This window comes from Bos grunniens, chromosome 2, assembly GCF_055505025.1.
Source record: "Bos grunniens cultivar Pamir isolate PY7600 chromosome 2, Bosgru_T2T1.0, whole genome shotgun sequence".
Classification (NCBI taxonomy): Eukaryota; Metazoa; Chordata; class Mammalia; order Artiodactyla; family Bovidae; genus Bos; species Bos grunniens.
The window spans coordinates 105869716-105893651 of record NC_141166.1 but is presented as its reverse complement, the minus strand read 5'-3'; the positions used below and the strand labels follow the sequence as shown (position 1 = coordinate 105893651).

Below are 23936 nucleotides of genomic sequence, written 5' to 3'. Positions count from 1 at the left end.
GTTCTAATGAGGTAGATGAACCTAGAGACTATTATAAGAGTAAAGTAAGTCAGAAAGAGAAAGACAAATATTGTATATTAACCCATATATATGGAATCTAGAAAGATAGTACTGATGATCCTATTGCAGAGCAGCAAAGGAGACACAAAATAAAGAACAGACTTATGGGCACAGTGGGGGAGGAACAGAGTGGGATGATTTGAGTGAGTAGTATTAAATCATATACATTACCATAAGTAAAATAGATAGCTGGTGGGAATTTGCTGTATGATGCAGGGAACACAAACTTGGTGCTCCTTGACAACTAAAGGGTTGGGATGGGTAGGGAGGTGGCAGGGCGGCTTAGGAGGAGTGGGATGTATGTATATCTTTGGCTGATTCACAGTGATGTACGGCAGAAACCATCACAATATTGTAATTATTCTCCAATTAAACATAAAATTAAATTAAAAAAATGCCAAAAGTCAGTGTAATTTGCTAAAGCCATTAAGAAGGAAAATTAAATATTAAGGGAAAAGGTGTCTATTATAAAATATCTTAAATATTGTAAAATATTAGTACATATTTAAGATTACAATTTTAGTACAGTAGTGAGAGTGGATAAGCAACAATTAGGTTATAAAGATGAGTTTACCAGGCGGCTCAGTGGTAAAGAATCTGCATGCCAATGCAGGAGATGCAAGTTTGATAACTGCTTTGGGAAGATCCCCTGGAGGAGGAAAGGCTCCCCACTCCAGCATTCTTGCTTGGAAAATTCCAGACAAAGGAGCCTGGTGAGCTACAATCCATGGGGTTGCAAAGAATTGGACATAACCAAGATACCGAGCACGCATGCACATGTTATAAAGAAATAAAGAAATTTGGTACACAAAACTTAAGAAATTCACTTTCAAGGGAAGAAAAACCGAACCAAAGAGCCCATTTTTCAGTGTAAGAAAGAGCTATACTTGCTCAAAGGCAGAACAAAAGAAGTTAATGAAGAATAGGAAATTAAAGATATTGAGAGAGTACTTGCTTATGGGGAATTTCTCTTGGAATATGAGGTAGAACAGGGTCAAGAACAAAGAAGAAGTCATTAAGCTTTGAAATCAAGAAAAATAACATTATGTATAGGACAAAATCAGAGTAAATGGATAGAAATACGATTAAATTAAGGTTAACAATGGAGAAGATCAAATTCATCTGATTACCTTAATCTTTTGAATAAAGTCCTATGCAGATACTGATCTTAAAAAAAAAGAAGATTTGGATTGGAAAATTCAGGAAAGAATAATTTTGTTGTTCAGTTGCTCAGTTGTGTCCTACTCTTTATGACCCCATGGACTGCAGCACACCAGGCTTCCCTGTCTTCACCATCTCCTGGAGCTTGCTCAAATCTATTTCCATTGAGTTGGTGATGCCATCCAACCAACTCATCCTCTGTTGTTTCCTTCTCCTGCCTTCAATCTTTCCCAGCATCAGGATCTTTTCCAATGAGATGGCTCTTCACATCATGTGGCCAAAGTATTGGAGTTTCAGCTTCAACATCAGTCCTTCCAATGAATATACAGGACTGATTTCCTTTAGGATGGACTGGTTGGATCTCCTTGCAGTCCAAGGGACTCTCAAGAGTCTTCTTTAACACCACAGTTCAAAAGCATCAATTCTTCGGTGCTCAGCCTTCTTCACAGTCCAACTCTCACATCCATACATGACCACAGGAAAAACCATAGCTTTGACTAGATGGACCTGTATCAGCAAAGTAATGTCTCTGCTTTTTAATATGCTGTCTAGGTTCTTCATGAACTCCTTATTGCAAAATTCAGACTTAAATTGAAGAAAGTAGGGGAAACCACTAGGCCATTCAGGTATGAAAGTGAAGTCGAAAGTGAAGTCGCTCAGTTGTGTCCAACTCTTTGCGACCCCATGGGCTGTAGCTTGTCAGGCTCCTCCATCCATGGGATTTTCCAGGCAAGAGTGCTGGAGTGGATTGCCATTTCCTTCTTCAGGGGAACTTCCTGACCCAGGAATCGAACACAGGTCTCCTGCATTGCAGGCAGACATTTTACCATCTGAGCCACCAGGGAAGCCCTTCAAGTATGATCCTAATCAAATCCCTGACAATTACACAGGGGAAGTGACAAATAGATTCAAGGGATTAGATCTGATAGACAGAGTACCTGAATGACTATGGACATAGGAAAGAATAATGGGTCATATAATTTTCACTGATAAGAAGCAGATTTTCGGTTGTTTGCAAAAGTAATAAGATATTACACTTTTTTTCACTTGCAATATTTTTCATTAATTATCATTTAAAAAATAGAGGCCATTCCTTTTGAGAGATAACTATAGTACTTTTCATTGTATAGATTAAACAATACTCATAGAAATAGTAATAGTAAATGACTATTTATTACAAATCAACACTTGAGTGAGACAGAAAGATCAGCCCCTTTGTATTCTTCAAAAAATTAAAACATTCAACATCATATGTAGTGATGTAGAATGATAAAGTGATAAAATGATCAAGCATGTGAGGAAGGTATGCAAGGAGGTATTAGAACACAGCAATATTCTTTATTAAGGATAATTTGCAGCAAAAAAAGAGGTCTGCATGAGCATGCTCCAAATCACTCTCACCTCATAAATGTACCCCTACTTGAGGTAATTCAGCATATTTTATTTTGGGAAATGGTACAAAATCAATACAACAGAAGAAGTTAGTAGGACAAAGTCAAGGATAAGTCGTTTACAGCACACTGTCTACCTACTGCTTAAATTATGTCTTCCTACTATTTCAGACCTGGAGTGAGAGGAACTTCTTGTTTTCTAAAGAAGGAAATAGTCTTATCAACCTCTAGCTTTAATTTTTTAAATATATCATCATCTATGGTTCTAATAATGTGAACTAGAAAAATTATGCAGCTTTGCAGAGATGTAGGCCATTTTTTTTTCATTTTAATGGTAATAAAATTGAAGCTTATATTAGTCAAATTTAAGAGTATAGATAGTATCAGATCTGTGATAAGAATTCTGTTTTTCTAACTCCCAGTCCAGTCCTCTTTTCACCAATAATGATTTGTTATCTCTAAAGAAACTGTGAGATTTAAAAGAGAGGGAGAGAGAGAGAAGAAATAAAAGTTATTTGAGCTGAAAATAAAAATGGGACTTTATTATCTATTAAGCAAACAAAACTACCTATTCATTTGAGTCAGTTAATACTTCTGTTAAATCTCTTTCCTTTATTCATGGATAATCTTAGGATTTGAAGGCATTTACTTTTGGGTGAAACAGTCTCTCGGTCACAGACATCTAATTCCTCTCCTTTCAATGCACTACCCTCTCAACTGCCAGATGCAAGTGAAAAGAGCACTGCACATTCTGAAATGAGTTGGGGAGGCAGAATGTGTTTCATTGCTGGAAACTAGGAAGACAGATCTGCACATGCTCTAAGTGTCTTTCTAGATATAGATCAGCAGCAGCAGACTGAAAGAAAACCAAACATATGCAGAACTGCGGGCATAAGGAAGATCAGTTTTCACTCAGAAATAAATGAAAGATGTGCCCATTGAATAGCATAATCACTGCTGGAGCCTGTGACGAATGTTGGAAGAAGAGTATGTTTTGCAGCAATCATAGAACACTACAGCTTTCACCAATATATCTAGGATGTTCACTAGATGGCAAAGTCCGTGTGTAGCTTACAATATGTGCAGACAGCCATGTCAAGCAAAGAACAGGAATGCTGCTCTCCATGAAGACAACTGAATTCAGGAAATGTCTTACTTCCCCAGATTTGATCCTGGCTGCCAAACCTACCAGTCCCTGCTGTGATTAGCTCTTATTTTCCTTTGGCACTGGACTTTTCAAATGGCAAAGTTATAACAACTGGGAATTTAAAGCATTCTCTTCTGCCTAAAAGATCTCTAGACAATTACAGGAAATCAACAATACTTGACAGAATCATCACAAATCCATTATTTACAGCATAGACTTTTTTCTGGAAGGATGAATGAACAGAGAAAAATGACCAGACATATGATTCTTCAAAATAAGGTGTATGTTTGTAATAATCAACTCAGATGCCTCCTTATGAAACAAAATTACTACAAAACAAGACAAGCTAATGTTGAAATATACTCTAATTAAGAGGACAGCTTAAATATGAAAGAAAAGCTGACAGCAAGAGAGTCCAACTGGAGACTGTAAGGATACTTCTGTGCAAGTGTGCTCAGTCACTTCAGTCATGTCCAGCTGTTTGCGACCCTATAAACTGTAACCTGCCAGGCTCCTCTGTCCATGGGACTCTCCAGGCAAGAATACTGGAGTGGGTTGCCTGCCCTCCTTTGGAGGATCTTCCCAGCCCAGGGATCAAACCCATGTCTCCTGCGCCTCCTGTACTGTAGGTGGATTCTTTACCCACTAGCCACCTGGGAAGCCCAAAGGATAGTTCCAAAAATAGCTAAGATCATAAGCAGAATACAAACAATAAACAGTAGATGTGAAAATGCTGGAAGTTAAATACACTAAATAAAACAGAAGACAAACTCAAGACAATCTGGAAAAGACAATCTCTTTCCAGAGATTAAAGAGGGGAGAGAAATAAGAGAAAAATGATTATTAAAAATATAAAAAATGTATGAGGCAAAAGCCAAGAAGATACTATAGTTAAAACTAGCAATTCAGAAGGAAAACTAAAGCAAACATGGTAGTTTCAACAATTTCTAATCTCCAGAAAGAATGGAATCTTTGTATCAAAAAGACTCTGTACATCAAAAGGGACGAGCAAAGTGAAGTGAAAGTTGCTCACTTGTGCCTGACTCTTTGTGACCCCACGGACTATACAGTCCCTGGGATTCTCCAGGCCAGAATACTGGACTGGGTAGCCTTTCCCTTACTTCAGGGGATCTTCCCAACCTAGGGATCGAACCCAGGTCTCTCACATTGCAGACAAATTCTTTACCAGCTGAGCCACAAGGGAGCCTATCCCTTCTCCAGCAGATCTTCCCGACCCAGGAATCGAACGGGAGTCTCCTGCATTGCAGGAGGATTCTTTACCAACTGAGCTATTAGGGAAGCCCTCATCAATGAAAACAAACTGAAACTCAGGCATATTCTGTTAGGCTAGAGAGGGAAAAGATGAAGATATAAGTCTTTTAAGTATATGGCATGAAAAAATGATTCATTTCCAAGAAAAATAGTTGTATATCAAATTAAAGTATTATTCCCCTATGAAGGCATTGGAGAAACAGTCTCACGCAACAAGAGGTAAGAAAATATATATCAGCAATGTATCCTTCATAAAAAGATGATTTTAAGATATACTTTGGCTCTACAGAAGATGATGAGGAAAAAATGGTGAAAGTGTATATAAAAGAACTCTCAGGACGTACAGTTAAACCATAGAGCAATATGTAAACCACTGTTGTCACGATGGTTAGAAACAATAGACTTATTAAGAACATTTATATAAATTTGTATAAAATACCAGATTACCTTTCAAAACACTAGGGAATAGTTGGAAAGTGAAGGAAAAATTAATATTTTTATCTTATAAGGGAATAGCTAATAGATACTGTTTCATTTATGATGGTGATAATTTCTTTTAAAATTATGGAATAAAATGAGGCTATAAATGTATTCCAAAAACTAGAAAAAATAATGCGAGAAAAAAAGAAAGTAAAAAAATGATAGTTGATACAGTCCAGGAAAAATCAGGAAAAGCACTAAGAATAAAAGTAGAAATGACAAGACAAGTTACCAGAAAAAACAGAAAGGCCAAATATACCTAAAATTTATGATAATAAATTGTGATTTGGTTTATTTGCATTAAATAACAAAAAATACCAAATTAGATCACAAAGTAAAAGCGTAACAGATGCTGTTTATTTAAAAGAAGCATAGAAAAAATTGCCAAAATTAAAAATAAAAAATGGGCAAAAATATATCAGGCAAATACAAACAAAAATGTAGGTTTTTACAATATTACTAGAGACAAAATATATGTCAAGGCAAAAATAATAAATGGATAAATAATGTAATTTTATATTTATAAAGGTAAACCTTCCAATAAATTTATACTACTCATCAATTTGTAAAATGAATAGTTGTACATTGTTATGCAAAACTTAGAAATTCAACATAAATCAACACAACTGTTGAAGACATCAATTCATTTCTCTCAGTTTTTGAGAGATCAAGTATAAAAGTAAGATAGAAGCATTGAAGATATGAATAAAATAATTGTTACTGTTGTTTTAATAACTAGGTACCAAACCTTCTACTGTACAGAGAAATTTTCTTTTATAATTTCTAAAACTGATCAGTTGTATAGCAACAAAGCAACAAGCAACAAACAAGCAACTAAACAAATAAAATATCCTAACTTAATAAACTCTAAAAGGTAGAATTTTCAGACCTAGCCCACATTCCTTGACTACAACACATTATAAAACTTATTGTGAAATTCATAAATCTTTAACATTCTCTATGAAACGTATAACATGCATGAAAATGAAATTGTCAATATCGTATAAGAAGTAGAAAACTTGATCAGACAGATTATAGGACAACTAATTGAAAAAATATGTAAAACTAAGTTATAATAACAAAGGTATTGCTTTACAGAAGTTATTGATATCTTCTAGAAAATAAATATTGACATTATACAGAAGCACTTTATTTCCACATTTTTAAATGGACTCAAAGCAGAGGTAAACAAATTATCCAAGAGAGTTAAGAAACAAATACAAACTTCATAGTAAAACCTTACCAGAAATGGAATCTACAACCAACACCACTAGTGAAAACAGATACAAAAATCTTAAACAAAATCTGTTCATTACTTAATAGCACACCGAAAAGCAACAACCAAAATAGCCATGAAAAAATAATACAGTATTAGAAAATATATTCATGAAATGTATTATGTCAGTGAATCAATAAAGAATATGAACTATATCCAGATGCTAAAATGGCATTTAATGTCTCATATTTACTCATAAATTATTATACATTCTTTTTGTCAGAGAAATAAAAGAAACCTTCTTACTTGTTAATGTCTGTTTCAAATCAAAATTACATCAATACAATTATATCACTATTTTTCTTAAGACTTAACCAAGGTCAGGAATTTGAGAAACCATAAGCTCACGGAAAAATGATGAATGACATGGAACCAGAGATTAAATTTATTGGCTGAACCTTATCCAAGTGATCAAGGTTTCCATCATCAGTGACAAATCATGCTGATAGCAGGCACCCTTCATGGCATGAGGGAAAAACACCCAACTCTGGGGTACTCTTCTCTCACATCCATAATCTGAGTGTGAGCATGAGAAAACATCAGACAAAACCCAAATTGAGGAATATTCTAGGAAATATCTGACCACTACTCAGCAGTTTTGAGGTCAAGAGAGACAAAGAAAGATTGCGAGGCTGTCACAGGTTGGAGGGGACAAAGGGGCAAGGAGACTAAATGCTATGCTTTGTTCTGGATCTGACCCAGAACAGGGCAGTCTAACACCTACAGTCAGTTAACAGTACAGTGCAGTGCTCATTTCTTTGTTTTAATAAATGTCCCATGATTTTAGAAGAGGTCTCCATCAGGGGAAACTGGGTGACAGATATGTGGGGTAATTCTCTGCACTATCTTTGCAACTCTTTTTCAAACCTAAAATTAATCCAAAATAAGACCTTCAAAAACATTAAAAAACTGTATTGGTTGAGTAAAAAGTGTTGTCTTAAACAGATCTTCAATTAAGGAATTGATGCATTCTACAAGATACACATCCCTCACTATTGTGACACCAGAATAGTATTGCAATCTACATTTTATTACTTCCTCCAGATGTTTGGTCAATTTACTTTTTAGGTTGCATTTTTAAAGTTTGATAATAATAATTATAATATATTAATAATAATAGAGGGAAAGACCATAGATATTTGTGTGTATGCATATGTGTTTGTGGGACTATTGCTGATTAATTCTGCTATTGATTATAAACCTTATTCAGTCATGGAGTAAGAGAATTCCTTATGAATGATATCTTGAGTAGAGACTGCGTGTGTGTGAGAGAGACAGAAAGAGACCCCTAAAATTATATTTATAATTATTGTCTGAAACTTTAAAATATATTCTGCATCCATATTCTTTTACACATCACCAGATAGTCTATTAAAACACAAAATTTAAAAGCCATTTAAGCCAATTACATTAAAGTAAACAATTAAAAACTATTTTAATGACTCACTTAAAGTAGAACATAGTTATGCTGTGAAAGTCAGACATTTCAAATAGTACCTTCATCGCCGTTTTAAATGACCACAGCTCAGCAAATGTACTGATCACCTTCTATGGAAGACAGTATGTGTAGGTACTGGATAGATTGGTAGGCTGATAAGACACACGTCTGTTCTTACGCAGTAAACAATTTTACATGATAGATGACCCAGGTGCACATAAATCTGGCTAGCCCACATTATGACAAGTGTAGAGAGAGCTGCAGGATGCAATGGAAGTATAGAGGAAAATGTGACATTGCATGTGAAGACATCAGAGACAGCATTATAAAGGAAGTGACATTTGAGTTAGATTTAATGAGGACAAAAGTTCACATATGTTTTCTGAAGCATGGAATATTATAAAAAATTTTTTCATTGGAACCCTGGAATCTATTGAGGACAGAAATATATTCAGTGAATATATCTTTCAGTATGATTAAGTAGAAAGTCATATATTTTCTATATGATTATATATTTTATAGACATATATTTCAGGCATATATTTTATAGACTATATATTTTATAGGCAGAATTTTCTACAAATAAAGTAATAAAGACATATATAGGCCTTTAAAAAAGACAAATATCTAAGCTGAAATGTAGAAGACATCATTGAAGACTCTGGGACAGCTAAACTGGGTAGTTTCAATTAAACTATAGTGGTTTAATGACATGTCATCATAAGATGTCCCTTGTATTTCTCTTCCCACACAACAACAGAAACTTGGCATCTATCCACAAACAAAACTACTTCCGTGAGAGCACTATATGCCAAAGACCTGAAATAGCTAAACACTGAGAAAGAAGAATAAAGCTGGAAGAATTGCATCACCTGATTTCAGACTATATTACAAAGGTATAATGGTCAAGACAGAAAGACACTGGCATAAAAACACACACATAGACCACTGTCATAGAACTGAGAGCCCAGAAATAAACCCTCACATATAAGGCCAACTAATATTTGACAAAGAAACCAAGAACACCCAGTGGGGAAAGGACAGCCGCTTCAATCAATGGTGCTGGGAAAACTGGAAAATCGCATGCAAAAGAATGATACTGAACCCCTATTTTACACCACATACACAAACTAACTTGAAATGAGTTGAAGAGTTAAAACATAATATCTGAAACTGTAATTTACTAGAAAAAATTAGGAAATTTTTTGACACTGGTCTGGCAACAGCTTTTGTTGGGGGGAGGGATATGACACCAAAAGCACGAGCAACAAAAGCAAAAATTAATAAGAGGACTACACCAAACTAAAAGGCTTCTGCACAACAAGAGAAACAATCAGCAAAATGAAACAGCAACCTTCAGAATGGGAGAAAGTATTTGCAAACCATATACTGGATAAGAGGCCAATATCCAAAGTCATATAAAGAACATATACAACTCAATAGGAAAAATTCAGCCTATTTTAAAATGCCAAAGGACATGAATAGGAATTTTTCCAAGGAAGATATTCAAATGGGAAACAGATACATGAAAAGGTGCTTGGCATCACTGATCATCATATCATGGAAAAGTAAATAAAAAACACAATGGGATATCACTGACATCTATTAGAATGCTGCTGCTGCTAAGTCGCTTCAGTCGTGTCCGGCTCTGTGCAACCCCACAGACGGCAGCCCACCAGGCTCCCCGTCCCTAGGACTCTCCAGGCAAGAATACTGGAGTGGGTTGCCAAATAGCTATCATCAAAAAGACAAGAGATAACAAGTAGAGGTGAGGATGTGGAGAAAGGTGAGGATCTGGAGAAGGAAATGGCATTCCACTCCAGCACTTTTGCCTGGAAAATCCCACGGACAGAGGAGCCTGATAGGCTACAGTCCGTGGGGTCGCAAAGAGTCGGACATGACAAAGTGACTTCACTTTCACTTTCTTTCTTTCTTGTGCACCAGCCATGGGAATGTAAATTGGTACAACCACAATAGAAAGCAGTACAGCAGTTCCTTAAATAACTAAAAATAAAATCATCATATAACCTAGCAATCCTGTTTTTGACATATATCCAAGGACATGAAACAAATATTTTAGGGATATCTTCATTCCCTTGCTTATTGCAGTGTTGTTCACAATAGCCAGGACACAGAAATAACCTAAGTCTCTATCAATGACTGAATGGATAAAGGAGATGTGGCATATATCATATTCTATATACAACTGAATATTATTCATCCATGAGGAAGAAAAATCCAGCCATTTGTGACAAAATTAATGGCTTGGGGGATTTGGTTAAGTGAAGTCAGTCAGAGAAAGACAAATACTGTATGATATCATTTATATGTGGAATCTAAAAAAGCCAAACTCTTAAAAAAGGAGAATGATGGTTATCAAGGCCTAGGGGTACACAGTGAAGAAAATGGAGAGATACTGGTCATAGAATAGAAACTTCCACTTGGAAGATGAACAAGTTCTGGGGATCTAATGTACAGTGTTGTAATTATTGTTTAAATTATTATTAACAATAATGTATTACATAGTCAAAAATTTAAGAGAGTAGATCTTAAAAATTCTCACTACAGAAAAAGGAACAATAATTATGTGATATTATGGAAGTGTTAGTTAACACTACATAAGTAATATTTTGCCAACATATGTGTATCAGATCAACATGTTGTATACCTTAAAGTTACACAATGTTATATATCAATTATATCACAAGAAAATAGGAAAAAATCCTGGTGGTTGATGTATATTAAATAGTAAATAATTTTATAACAGTTACAGAGTTAAAAGGACAAAATATAAAGTCAATTTTCCTAACTTATTAAGACAACAAAAGAAAATTAATTATTATTCACAACGCTAAAGATTTGCTTCCAACTGAAAACAAAAACAGAACATTCCCAATATATTTGACACTGCAACTATTACTTCTAGTCATCTCTAAACAAGGGAATAGATTTAACCTTCTATGATACAGTCTCTGAAAATAACACAGTGAGGACACAGAAATAGTTGAGAAAGAATAGAGTCCTGGGCCAAACAGCTGTAAAAATGAAAACTATCACATCTGTAAAAATGAAACTTACACTTTTCTCCTCAGGGTTGTTGCAAGAATTAAAGGAATCTGCATGGAGAAAGTTCAGGACACATAGTATACACTAGATCAATATTCAATTTTCAGTCTATGATTAATCTAGCATGTTTTGAAAATTTCTTACGTACCAGGCAGTGGACTAGGTGCTTGAGAGTACCACTAAGCGTGCTTAAAGGAATACAATTTAAGTTGGTTCATTCATTTACTCAAACAAATACAATTTTAGTTACTTCTATTTGTCAGAAACCATTCTGAGCACTTGTGATAAATCGGTGCACCAAAAAGATAATAATCTCTGTCCATTTGGAGTTTACATTATTGACAGAGCAGATAGAAATTACACAGTGTGCCAGAAGTTGTAAGTTTTAAGAAGGGAAAGGAACAAAAAAAAAGGAAAGGAAAGGAAAAAAGAGTAAAGCAAAAAGTAAAAAGAAAGTTCAGCAGAGTATGGGGGAATCAAAAGAATGGAGTAGGGGAAGGAGCTGAGATTTTTAATTGCATAGTCAGAATAGGCATCATTTAGAAATGCCATTTGAACACAGACTTGAAGCAGGTGAAGGAATTAGTTATGCAAATATCTGAGGCAGAAGCCTTCCAGGAAGATGAACCTCCCTAAAGATGTGAGTGTTCCTGGAACATTCAAGAAATAGTAAAAGTGAATAGGGGAAACAGAAATTGGAGATGACGTCAGAGAAATAATGTGACGGAGACCAGATTCAACTGAATCTTATCGGAAACTGTAACATAGTTTTTACTCTGAGAGCAATAGGCACACTTAGAGGATTTTGAGAAGAGATGTGGCACAATCTTACTCCCATCTGCTGAGTGTAGAAGGAGAAGAAGTAGATGAATTAAGTCCAGTTTTAAGAAACCAAGGCATAAATCCAGGAGAGATATGGTAATGGCTTGGACCAGGGAAGTAGCAGTCAAGATGCCAGGATGTAGTCAGCTTCTGAATGTATTCTGAAGATGAAATCAACAGGAATTCCATAGGGAATGGATATAGGATATGAGAGAAAGAGAATACTCAAAAGTGATTCTAAAGCTTTTAGCCTGAGGATAAGTAAGACTAGAGTTATCCCCTAAGAAGTAAAATGGGGAAGGCAGGGGGTGGACCAGGTTGGTCAGGGAGAGAAAAATTCAGAAATGTAGTTTAGGGCATGTTAACTTTGAGTTCTCTTTGAGATATCAAAGGCAACATGTCAAATAAACAGTGGGACACATAAGTCTTTTGGAAATTATGACTATTTACATGGCATTTAAAGCCATGGGACTCAATGAATCACAAGAAGGTGATGAAGATAGAGGGAAAAAAAGAGAATCAGGGAATGGATCAGGGACAGTCATAAGTAATGAACTTTGGAAAGGCAGGGTAAAGAGAAAAGTGATGTGGAAGAGTGAATAGAAAAAGAACCAAGACCATGTCCTGTCCTGGAATCCAAGAGAAGGAAGTACATCAAGGGAAATGCAATGATGCATTATGTCCAATACTGCATTGTGCTCAGACACACACAAAGACAGAGACAAAGACAGAATGGACCATTGGACAATGTGGTGGCTCCTGTATTCCCATCAAGAATTGGTAAAACGGTGAGAGTGAAAGCTTGACTAAAAGAGAATGGGTGGAGAAAAATGGACATAGAATATAACAAACAGTCTTGACAAGTCATTTTGAAAAGGGGAGGACTGAAATGGAGTAGTTGCTGAAGGAAGAAAAAAGATTTAACATATGAGCAATAATAAAATGTTTGCATGATCATACAGTAAGAAGCTAAAATTACTGGTATAGGAGAGAGAGAAAAAAATTGCTGAAGTGGAGTCTTGTGTAGGTAAGAAGGAATAGGGTCTAGTGCACAGATGCATGGATTGTTTTAGGTAGAAGCAGAGGTAGCTAATTTAAGGTAACAGGTGGGAAGTAGGATATGTGGGTGCAGAGCTTGGTGGGGAAATGCATTTAGTGAGGAAAGTCTTGAAGGAAAAATATCTTCTGATTGTTTCAATTTTCTCAGGAAACAGCGTTGTCGACTAAGAGTGAACATGAAGTAGGGAGTATTGGTGGTTTGAGAAGAAAAGAAAGGGCATGATATCCAAGTCCAGGAAACTGGGATATGAGTGGTCTAGGGAACGGTGGTATGATTGCTGGGCAGCATCAAGGGCCCACTTGGGTTTTGTGCTTGTGACCAGCTACACGGGTGCACACATGGAGTAAGGGGAGAGTTGGATATAACTAGGAGGGGATTTCACCAGGAAATTAAAAAAAGAGTGAGGGAGAGTTTGTTAAGTGTGTATGTGTGTATGTAAGGAATGACCATAGAATTTATTTAAAAAAGGAAAGAGGACATTAAGAACAGTGAAAGTGTGATAAGACCAATGAGTTGGGGTTTAGTTGGGTTAAAATACTGTTCAAGCTGGGGTTCTATCCAAAGAAACATGTCTTGATCAATACGGAATTTTCTCTTCTATTTAATTCTCCCCCACTATCTCAATTATCTCCTTCTCAAATATCTGTTTCTTATTGCTGAAAATTTTAACTCTGCTTATTTTGCTTTTTTAACATCAAGAATGCAATTGATACATCCTAGGTAAATCCTTATATCCATCTACAAAATTTTAACTCTTATTTCAGCTGAATCTATTCTACTAAATCCATTTACTGAAGTTTAAAATGCTAGTTCTTATAATTTTCATTTATAAATTTCTATTTGGTTTCTGTTAAAATATACCTATTTTACTTAGTAGCATTTTTATTCCTTAACAGTTTATAATTTTAAATATGTTCATTTATATTTTATTACAGATTATTGTATTATCCCAAATTCCTGAGATGCTAGTTCTAATTATTTTTTGTTATGTCTGGTGAATATCTCTTATGGTGGTTTATTTCTCATGTAGTTTACAATTTTTTATTATGAGTTTATCTTAAGATTCTTTTCCTTACATATTTAAAATTTGAGAAAATGATTTTACAAACATTTACAATGATTTAGGTTTACAGTGATTTAGCAATTTTACAATTCCATCTGCCAAGGACTTGAGATGTCACTGACCTGATACTGATCTCTGTGTTAATTTATACAATGAGGAATTCCTTCCCACAGAATGGTATATATCCAGAAGCTAAAGTGACTTGATTTACTAGTCACACACAGTCCTAGAGTTAAGTCTTTCTAAAAGACTCTTTCCTCCCCCTAAAAGACAGGACAGAAACAAGTTTCTTTGAATTCCTGTATCAGCAGATTACATTCTCTAATTCTCATTTCAGTAAGGGTACAACTCCTTAAGGCTCTATGCTGTACACAGGGATTCTGAATTTCAACTCTCCATATTACAAAGGTCAAGATTGCAGCCTCATGCATGCACAGGAATTTGGATCATTTTTCAAATGATCTCTTATCATAAATTCTATTTTTTCATGATATTCTAACCAATCTACTATCCTTCCTACAAGCCTAATAGGAAGTGTTGTTCACTTATCACTCTCCCATAAATATCATCCAACACAAGATATAGCACAGTATAATTATGCAATCACATAATTGCATAATTATTTGCTAATACTACCAAGACATGCTCATGCTGGAAGCATTTTATAATCCCAACTGCTCCTAGATATCAATATAAGACTTAGTCATTCAAAACTATAAATATAATTCAAACAATTCAAAGCACTTCTTGAGGGTGGTTGATTCCTAAGACCATTTTATTCTAGTACAAAATTATTTTTTAGCAAGTAGACACAAAAAGATAACAAAAATTATGTTTACTTAACCTCAAAAATCTTTAATATGTTCTATAGAACAGTCTTATGGACTCTGTGGGAGAGGGAGAGGGTGGGAAGATTTGAGAGAATGGCATTGAAACATGTAAAATATCATGTATGAAACGAGATGCCAGTCCAGGTTCGATGCACAATACTGGATGCTTGGGGCTAGTGCACTGGGACAACCCAGAGGGATGGTATGGGGAGGGAGGAGGGTTCAGGATGGGGAACACATGTATACCTGTGGTGGATTCATTTTGATATTTGGCAAAACTAATACAATTATGTAAAGTTTAAAAATTAAATAAAATTTAAAAAAAACAACAAAAAAAGAAAAAAAAATAATAATATATTCTAATAGATAAAATGTATTTAAATTTACTTTTGATTCTTAAACCATTTTTCCAAAAATTCCTACAAATAACAAAGGTCCTTATATGATAGAAATGTTTTCTTTCTAAATTATTAATGTAGTTAGTAACTATATTTTCTTCCAAATAAAAGCCTTGATTTAAAAATTTAATGTCATATCACTGGTAAAAATTTACATTTTTGATTTGCCAAGTCCACCTCCCTCTCTGCTTTCACCCACCTCGAATTTCTCTAACCCCAATACAGTAAGGTGGAGATTACACTAATGTGTGACTATTATAGGGAGATAAGTGAATAGCTTTTACTTTTGAATTTTAATATGATTTCACTTCATGTTCTTGATGCAAGCCATCTTTTCCTACTTAGAAATAATACTTCAGTAGGCATATAGCCAATGTTATTTATCATGAAATGTATATACACTTTTAATGCTCTTAAAATAAATATAATATGAAATTACATTTTGATGATTAGAAGCTTATTTGCCTTCATTGGAATGATGATCTTTCTTCTTGTTTGAATCCTAAAGCAAGACCTTTTCCAACATAGCAAATAATTTTTCATAAATCTTACTTTTGCTATAATTAAACACTAGAGAAGATCATAGTAAACTTCTATTCTAGACATGAGACATGTGAAGTAGGTACAGGCAAAACTACAAATCTGCAGTATTTTATTTTATTTTATGTATTTTTTTTTTTTGGCGCCTGGAGAGCCGCGGTTATTTGCCCACTCCGCCACAAATTCCTGGAGTTGGGAAATTTACCCCCCTTCGGCCGGAACGCGCATATCTATATTAAAACCATTTGAATTATTTTCCACTTGTTTGCAACCATTATCAGTATTTATAGCACACTGAGCAAAATGCATTAATGATTAATAGAGCAAGCAGTTATACAAGTAGGGGAAGTAGTGCTTTTTTAACCACAGGAAGCATCTGAAAGTGATCTGGAGTTGATATTAAAAGTATGTGTGAATTTTGTTAGAAAAGTTTGGTTTTTTTTTTAACAGAAGTTTTAGAAGACCTCGATGTGTACCTTCTAGCATATTTGCTTAGAGCAGGAATCTGAAAAATATTCTAAGCCTTACCTTGTGCTTCCTATGACTTACTAGAAAATTACATTTTAAAATAAGTATTTCTCAAAGGGAAATACTTAAAACCAGACAGAATATAATCCCTTGAAAGTACCCTGAGCTGAGAAGTGATGGCACATATGGAACTGAGCAGAGCCCCATGGGCCTTCCAAGACAGTCCTCTCCCACCCCATGTCCTTCACCTGCCTCCTGTCTGTGGAAAAACTCCAACCAAAGAATAAATTTAATTACAGAAGTAAGAAAATACAGAAAGAAAGGAAAACAGTCAAAGAAATACAAAGTAATAACACTTTAGCCTTTAAACAAAGTCAAGGAAGGATCTTTAGATCCTTCTCAAATGCTATGGACAATTTTCTGAGCCCTACCCTTTGAGATGTTTTGCAGATACTGAAAGCCCCACCAGGTGGGAAACGCTGACTGTATACTGACCACAAGTGTATAGAGCCCAGATGAGTTGGAACCAGAAAGACTAGCTGATCAAAGATTTATGCCTCAGGTCACAGCGAGACATGACGGCTACTTTGAGCCATGTGATCAAGACAATCATCTCTGAAAATAGAAGATTACCCCGTCCCCAACAGGTAACCCTTTCTTTTTTCCCTTTATAATCTCTGAGCAAAACCTGGGGAGATGGGGGGTTGGTTTTTTGCAACAAGAGTTATTCAGGAAAAGATGGAGACAAATAAACATCAAGCTCTGAAATGGATAAGGTTTAAGAGTCCACCTTCTCCACAGGATTCACAGTTTCCTCAATAGTTATCTTTCCTTTTACCAACACTTGTGTCTCAGTGTTGGATTCTTGAAGCTAAGTTTGGTAACACTGGATTTGCCACTGTACAGTTAGCATTTTCCAGTTTCCAGTTTCCAGTTAGAACATCTAGTGCCAAGCATTGCCCACGACAATGAGTGTTAGTAGAACTGAACTTGAACTACTGTTTCAATCCAAATCATCAATTGTCCCAAGTATGCCCTCAAAGTGCCCATGCTGCTGGTCAGGAAAAGATGGAGACAAATAAACATCAGGTTCTGAAATGGATGGATAAAGGTTAAGAGTTCCACAGGTAGCAAAAATAATCTAAAATGTTTTAATAACAAAAGAATAAAAGCAAACCCAAATAAAATCTAAATTCTACCTTAATATTTTAATAACCGCAGATTTGAGGCTAGATAATGATATTCTCATTTATAAAGCTTAGAAGCCGATGTGATAGCTATGAGACTATCTATATGTGACTCCCATGAGGCAGGGGTGAAATTTGCTATACAGGGTTGTCCAAGGTCAGCCCTAAGGGAAGTTATCTATGTTTGTGCTGTGCTGTGCTCAGCAGTGTCCGACTCTTTGTGACCCCATGGTCTGCAGCCCACCAGGCTCCTCTGTCCATGGGATTCTCCAGGCAAGAATCCCGGAGTGGGATGCCATTTTCTTTTCTGGGGGTCTTCCTGACCCAGAGATCAAACCCGTATCTCTCAAGACTCCTACCTACTTTGCAAGTGGATTCTTTACCACTGAGCCACCTGGGAAGCCCCATCTGTGTCTCAGTTCAGTTCAGTTCAGTTCATTTCAGTTGCTCAGTGGTGTCCGACTCTTTGCGACCCCATGAACTGCAGCACGCCAGGCCTCCCTGTCCATCACCAATCCCGGAGTTCACTCAAAACTCACGTCCATCGAGTCGGTGATGCCATCCAGCCATCTCATCCTCTGTCGTCCCCTTCTCCTCCTGCCCCCAATCCCTCCCAGCATCAGAGTCTTTTCCAATGAGTCAACTCTTCACATGAGGTGGCCAAAGTACTGGAGTTTCAGCTTTAGCATCATTCCTTCCAAAGAACACCCAGGACTGGATCTCCTTCAGAATGGACTGGTTGGATCTCCTTGCAGTCCAAGGGACTCTCAAGAGTCTTCTCCAACACCACACTTCAAAAGCATCAATTCTTCGGTGCTCAGCTTTCTTCATAGTCCAACTCTCATATCCATACATGACTACTGGAAAAACCATAGCCTTGACTAGACGGACCTTTGTTGGCAAAGTAATGTCTCTGCTTTTGAATATGCTATCTAGGTTGGTCATAACTTTCCTTCCAAGGAGTAAGCGTCTTTTAATTTCATGGCTGCAATCACCATCTGCAGTGATTTTGGAGCCCAGAAACATAAAGTCTGACACTGTTTCCACTGTTTACCCATCTATTCCCCATGAAGTGATGGGACCAGATGCCATGATCTTCGTTTTCTGAATGTTGAGCTTTAAGTCAACTTTTTCACTCTCCTCTTTCACTTTCATCAAGAGGCTTTTTAGTTCCTCTTCACTTTCTGCCATAAGGGTGGTGTCATCTGCATATGTGAGGTTATTGATATTTCTCCCGGCAATCTTGATTCCAGCTTGTGCTTCTTCCAGTCCAGCGTTTCTCATGATGTACTCTGCATAGAAGTTAAATAAGCAGGGTGACAATATACAGCCTTGACAGACTCCTTTTCCTATTTGGAACCAGTCTGTTGTTCCATGTCCAGTTCTAACTGTTGCTTCCTGACCTGCATATAGGTTTCTCAAAAGGCAAGTCAGGTGGTCTGGTATTCCCATGTCTTTCAGAATTTTCCACAGTTTATTGTGATGCACACAGTCAAAGGCTTTGGTGTAGTCAATAAAGCAGAAATAGATGTTTTTCTGGAACTCTCTTGCTTTTTTGATGATCCAGTGGATCTTGGCAATTTGATGTCTGGTTCCTCTACCTTTTCTAAAACCAGCTTGAACATCTGGAAGTTCACGGTTCACATACTGCTGAAGCCTGGCTTGGAGAATTTTGAGCATTACTTTACTAGCGTGTGTGATGAGTGCAATTGTGCGGTAGTTTACTGCCACCTAAATGCCTGCTCCTGTTCCATGGCCTGTCAGGCTCATAGTACAACCCCAGCCAGGTCTTGAAAGAAGGAAGTAATGTCCTATTCAGGCAATTCTAAACCAAACTCAGTTAATGTTACCCAAGAAAGCAGCTATTTCAGAGGCTTCATTGTAAAGGATGGGACTCTCATCATGCCTCTGCCTTCTCAAGGCTTCACATTCCTGTCCCATGGCTAGTTGAGTGCAAGGGAATGCCTAGAAGAGATGCGCTCTAGGAAAGATGTAAGAGGATTCTGGAACTGTCAACAGAAAGGGAGAAAGGGAGCTTTATAAAGGAGGTTAGTTCACCCTAAGGGAAGGACATTTGTAATTAAACTGACTTTCTTTTTTCTTTACACACAGCCCTGTGAAACTGCTAATAAAACCGAGGGAGGAAAAGGCAAGAGCTTGAATATTTAATTCAGATGCTGGCAAACCAGTCCTTACTAATCAAACTAAATGTGTATATATATATATATATATATATATATATGTATATATGTGTGTGTGTGTGTGTGTGTGTGTGTGTTGGTCGAATCTTATTCAAGTTTAAAATAGAACCTGTTTTCCAACACGTCATTCTGAATAGGAAATAGATAACAAAGGAGATACAATAAGTTTAATGTGAAACAGTGTTATTAGTTTCCAAATCAAGAATTAATATGATTAAAATATGCTCCGCTGGAAAGTGTTTTGATACTGAGGATGAATTATTTCTTCCAGAAAGCCCATATGCCATAAATAGTGTTTTCTGAGGAACCAACTGATTTAAATAGAAGAGATATTTTATCTCACAGACAAGGATTTCATTTCCAAGAACAGGGCACCTAAAGTGGTTATATTAGCTTTCTTTTATATCATCTCCTACCCTTTCTTCTGATCTCAAAGGGAAAAAAAAAAACACAAAAACATTCTCAAACATTCCCTCTTTTGTCTCTTGTAGGACTTCAATTTATTTTATTATTTTTTCTTTCTTCACTTTCTCTCTACTGACTTTATATCCTTACTGGATGAAGGTGTTGAGGTTTCTCTAATCCTAGCTTAAATCAAATTACCCTTAACAGTACCTTACCCTTCAAGATAAAAACATGTTATCTCTCTTTACCTTCACTGATAAATACCTTAAAATCTAAAATTACTCTTCAGCTTTCTCTTTTTCCACTTAGTCCTCAATTAAAGCTCATGTCTCTGTAGATCTACTAAACTTCTCTTAAAATCCATCCATGACCTAATAACAGGTCAGCTCCACCCTATTCTCTTGTTAAACACTTTATGGGTTTGCTTTTGGTAGTCAATTTACCTGCTTTATCTCCTATGACCCTATTATTAAACTAACTCTAATTTATCCCATTACGTTCCCACAATCAATTAATATCCTTTCTAAACTTGTGTTATTCCACCACTCCAGCCACTTTTATTTTACCACTCCATTCCACTTTTGTTCCCTACTGATGTTCATTTATGTGTGACCTAATTCTTGCCACAGCTTCATACACATCCATATATTCAGCTTTACCTTCTAAACTGATATTTGGATGTAAAATTTTCACCATCTTCCAGATCATCTCTGTGTGGTAGTACAAATTAGTATGTAAATGCATAACATCAAAACCCAAATTCATTATCCTTACTTTTTCTGCCACAGGGGAAATAAATACAACACCCTCATGTTTCAATCAGGTTGGATTATTTACCATTCTCTTTAATTTCCCTATATAACGTCTTCACTATGTCTTAGCAATATTTGCATGCCTAACCTTTGTGCTTAGAATAAACAACTTTATATTTTTATTTATTTATACCTAGATCACTCTTAAAGAAGTAATTAACTATCATATCCCCTTAAAATCATTATCTCTGGGCTCTGAGTTCCTTGTGGACAGAAATTGTGACTTTTGGCTTATTGTGAATCTCAGGTTGTAACACAGCACCTCGCACTAGATAGGTACTCATATACCTGTTCCGTTCACTTTCCCACTTTTCTTCATTTTTCATTTTGATGTTTATAATATTTTGAGTACAAGCACATTTCCATGCTACATTCCATGAGGTATAAACTATATGCCTTTGTTTACATCTCAGTCCCTTCCATGGACTGTTCTCGGTAGGTGTGTGCTGTACTGTGCTTAGTCGCTCAGTTGTGTCAGAGTGTTTGAGACTCCATGGACTCTAACCTGCCAGGCTCTTCTGTCCATGGGGATTTTCCAGGCAAGAATACTGGAGTGAGTTTCCATGCCCTCCTCAAGGGGATCTTCCCAACCCAAGGGTTGAATCCAGGTCTCTTTTTTCCCCCCCTCAAGATATTGAAATAGTAGGATGCATCCTGTGCCCAGGAGGTGAAAAAAAGGAAAGCCAGGGCATGAGATGATGTTCAGGGTCAACAGACCACATGTATAGTCTGTTTTATTAGCTAGGAGGAATGGAGTTGCAAGATAGTATGTGACCATCCATATCATTCATGGGCAGAGAGTAGAATGACATACCTCATCAAAGGGTGTAAGGAGAATACTAAGAAACAGAGCATCTCCATAGTTCTTTTATTAGTTTTCTTGGGTGCTTTATCAAGACCCCTGAGAAAACTGAACACTGTATATGCTATGCCACTGTAACATGAACACTAAAAGAAAATACTTCACAAAATTTACACCCCTGCACACACACACGCACACACACACACAGAGAGAGTCAACATCAGTATACCTGGTACATGCCATTCGGATATGTTCACACTAGAGGTAAACTGTGTTACTGCTATGAAAGACTGAACCCTGTCAGTCAGTATTCAAGCCTTGCCTCTGATTCTAATTATGTGGCTCTGGGAAATTTTACTTACTCTCTCAGCCACAACTGTTTTTCTTTAAATAATGAGATAGGTAAATGCTAAAAATCTGAGTTCCTAAAAAATTTTCATGTAACTAGAATTGTATGGAACTTAAATCTCTTTCTAGATTCCACATGTGAAAGGAATTAATTTTTTTCTTAGTGGTTCGAACCCTTCTGTAAGATCATTCCCCATTGCTTTCACAACCTCTGACACAGCACAACCACCACTTTACAAGAAAAAAAGAAAAAACGATGCGTAAGATAGAAACATCCTGATGCACCTGCCACCTCCACCACCAGCATGACACACGTACATACAAATGCACTTTCAAAAGAGGAAGGAATCAGATATTTAAAAATGAGCTTACAAAAATAATTTTTCAACATATTAAAATTCCATTATAAATTCACCTAAATGACGACTGGGACTTTTAAATTGTTTTCTTCCTGTTAATTGGATAATAACACCCAGAGAATTTAGGGGAAAGCATGAGAAGCAGCAGAAAAGCAAGGCTGTGGCATGCAATTTCTAGCTCCTGAGTCATTCCACTCTTCAGCACAGCTAATGTCACATGACGAAAAATAATTTTAAATGTGAGCATCTTATACAACATCAACTATTTTAAGTGGCCACAGTCCTATCCTCACAAATCTACCACAATCTAAGAAAAATTCATTTTCTCAGTAATTAATTTGTTTTCAGTGTCCTCCTCACAACCACACTGGAAGAAGGGCAGGGTCTGTACCATCATTCCAAGTCTACTAAACACAGTACATAAATCTTCCACTCATGTGGGAGAAATGACTTACATATTTTTCATAAATGGGAAGAAAAAAAGCATAAATAACCCATATCATCATTACTGGTAAGAACTGCTCAGAAGGCCTTTGGGCTCAGGATGTGGACGTGCCTCGGAGGCTGCTATCAAAAGGCTCAGCCCTGGGCTTTGGAAAAGCCTGCTGCCATGTTAATCTGCTTCATTACATTTCTACAATTTGTTCACCACATTAAGGAGCAGTATTTCCCTCCTGAAAGGAAGATCCATCCTTCACCTTGAAAGCTTTATCATCAAAAGGTAACAAACATAGCCACAGAAATAGATCAGAAAGCCAAATAAATACTAAAATACAGCATGCTAAAGTCAGAGCTCATTTCAGGCTAGGAAGATTTAAAGATACAGAATAGCTAGAATTACAGCTTTTGAATCTCCTAGATCAAAATCCAAGCTCACAAAGCACACATTTTAAATGTTACCATTAACATAAATAACAATTCATTGGTAGGTCAAAGATAGAATCATTCTGGCTTACCTGAAATAAAGGGAATTGTAAGTCATAGCTCAGAATCCACATATGTGTTAAATATAATATTCTCCAATGCAGTTATTCAGAATTTCGGCTACAGTAGAAACTAAAATCTCACACGTGCTCCATCCTCACTGAAGAAGAAAAAACAAAAAGGACGACTGCAGCATCCTCTCTGTTTCTGCCTTAGCTTTCTGTTCTGACATATACTCTATGGTACCCACTGTCTGTTAGAAAGCAGCATGCTAAACTGAAAAAAATAAATAAATAAATGTAAGGCCGCATCTTACATGTCAGCTCCATCTCCTGGCCAAAAGGGGAATCATTTTCATTAAAGATCCCTTGGCAATGCCACATCTAGCAAGTTTGATGTGGTGTATAGCCCATAACTCCACTGTAT

The 23936-nt window shown here is 36.3% G+C and overlaps 1 protein-coding gene across 1 annotated transcript in view; it reads right to left on the bottom strand.

The window, feature by feature from the left end:
• The window catches only part of SCN2A (sodium voltage-gated channel alpha subunit 2), a 137897-nt gene extending 114226 nt beyond the window's left edge, over window positions 1-23671 (bottom strand). The window contains exon 1 of the mRNA XM_086370587.1: window positions 23543-23671. The gene's annotated coding sequence lies outside the window, so the exon portion shown is untranslated. The remainder of the gene's footprint in view (window positions 1-23542) is intronic.
• Window positions 23672-23936: the final 265 nt, after the last annotated feature.